Below are 2,648 nucleotides of genomic sequence, written 5' to 3'. Positions count from 1 at the left end.
CTCCTGAATATTGAATGTTACATACGTTTGTGTTTATCTGTTTTCACCATATCTCCCTAACAATGCCTGAAGGCTATCCTTTGAATATTTATTTAAAAATTAAATCATTAGAAGTTTTTTTCTGAAAGAATCCACATTGTGCATATCTGTCTATGTGAATGCACACATACACAGCTAGTAAAGTTAGTCTTAATTAAGTCCATAAAATTATATAATATGTCTGTAATGTAAAGTTTAAACAATTTTTATTTTCTTTTTTTAACAGGATGTTGGTGTTGCCTTATCCAGAGGCACTATACAGCCGTTGTCTAGATTGAGGTCTCAATCCTCATCTGACGCCTGTTTCTTTCAACTGTTCTAACTTCTGAGTTCCACATTTTATCATGCTGTGCTAGTTGCCTTAGGCTATCAGAAATGTTAATTGTGGTAATTTATCAGTGTCCCTCTGATGCACTTGCTTTCATTTCAGTCCTTAAAATCTCTCTTTCTGGATACAGAATTAATCAACTGTACTACTAAGTCAATCAGTGTTACTACTTCTCTTCCTAATTGCTGTTTCACTCATCTGTATGACACTGGAACTGACACTGACACTGGAAGCCATACACTTCTCCTCTGTTACTGCTCTCCATTATGCCTACCTTTTTACTGCTGCCTTGTTTTCTGCTGCACTGGGAGTATTTTATAGATCTCTCTTACCTTGGGTTGAAAAGTACATGATTTTCCAAAAGATATTTTCCCTCCCCTATGCACAATAATTTAATCAACATTTACAGAACACCTATTTTGGCAGATACTGTGGTAATTAATAGGACTTAGGAATGGATTGAAAATGGTCCTTGCCTACATGCTCCCTGTGTATCTTAGAGGACCCAATGAGAAGTACCTACAGTAGTCAAGCAGGTCCTTTAAAAAAGGAGGCTAGAGAATCAAGAATATCCAGGAGTATGGTGAACTAATGAACATCTATCCATTGTTGTCATGAGGGTAAATAATCAGAGTGCTTCCAATTTGTGTGAAAGTTAAAATCTGGAATTTTGAATTTTTACAAGTGGCTACTAGGTCCAAACATTTTTATATTTTTTAACCAAAATATTTTAACATTTGCTTGTATATATTTGTGGGATACAGTGTGTTGGTTTGATGCATGCATATACTACACAGTGATTCACTTAGGGTAGACAGCATAGTTTTGCACCTGTTAGTTCACCACTTTTTCTCCTCTCCCATCCCCTGCCTCTGGTAACCATTATTCTACTCTACTTCTATAAGAACCACTTTTGATCTTTCCTTTTTTTTTTTTGTAGATTCCACATATGAGTGAGATCCTGCAGTATTTGTCTTTTTGTGCCTGACTTACTTCACTTAACATTATGGTTTCCAGTTCCATCCATGTTGCTGCAAATGATAGGATATGATTTTTTAAAAATAGCCGAGAATTATTCCATTGTTTATATATACCACAGTATTTTTTTTTTTTTTATCCGTTCATGTGCTGATGAACATTTAGGTTGATTCCATCTCTTCACTATTGTTAACAGTACGGAGGTTCCTCAGAGAACTAAAAATAGATCTACCCTACAATCCAGCTATCTCACTACTGGGTATATGCCCAAAGGAAATAAAATCAATACATCAAAAAGACACCAAACGTTTTTATATACAGTATGAACCCAATAAAACCTATATGGGGGTTGGGTCAAACCTTAAGGCTACTCATTTTGACTTTCGATGTATGCCATTTCCAATACAATTGTTTTTTACTCTCATACACTTCCTTAAAAATACTATCTTATCTGTGATTTACACATCTATTGTATAATCCAGATAGCTCTACTCTTGATTGATAGAAAAAGAGTTAAGAAGATCATGAATTCAAAACATGTGAAGCACAAGTCTGGCTCAAAAATTGATAAGGTCGCTTCAACTGAAACTAAGTATTTACCAGGAGCCCATTGAGACATTATCATTTTCTCAGGACCAAGAATTGAGAGAGAAAAGCCAGGCAACATGGCAATAAAGCAGGAAAGACATGAGTAATTAGACATATTCAGTTCAATTACTCAATTTTTTCTACTAAGCAAACATTTCTTGAGTGTCTTAGGCCTTAACAGCAGTATGTTAGATTTGGGGTTTACATATTTTAGTACATTAAAGTCTCTGTGTCTCAGCACTATACAAATGTAAGGGAGAGGGGAAAGCAGGATGAGTCAGATGAAGAAGCTAGAAAAGACATGGTTTCAGGATAAGTTTAGCTTCAGCTTGATCCCACGAATACCTGAGGAGTATGAACTGTAACACAGAGGTTTTTCTGGCTACAGACAAAGAGTGGGGATAGAGAGAGCTAGGCTATTATATCCCTGTATCAGTAAGTCATTGGCTAGAACTGCTGGAAGAGGCAATATAATTTCCTTGTGTCTTCATATGTAATAGCTCCAGTTATCCAAGAACAATCTTCCAGTGGAGACTAATGGAAGCCAATACCAACGCCACATCTGTGTGCATGTCACAGCAAAGGCAATCTGGACAACAAAAGAATATATTATACCCTCTGTTCAGAGAGATTAGAAATTAGTGGAAGAGACAGCCAAGTATACAAAAAGACATGAGGAATGCTATGACAGAAATCCTTTTTAGATGCCATGGGG

This window comes from Galeopterus variegatus, unplaced genomic scaffold (genome assembly GCF_000696425.1).
Source record: "Galeopterus variegatus unplaced genomic scaffold, G_variegatus-3.0.2 Scaffold1706, whole genome shotgun sequence".
NCBI lineage: Eukaryota > Metazoa > Chordata > Mammalia > Dermoptera > Cynocephalidae > Galeopterus > Galeopterus variegatus.
The sequence above is the reverse complement of the archived record's forward strand: the minus strand, read 5'-3'. Positions refer to the sequence as shown.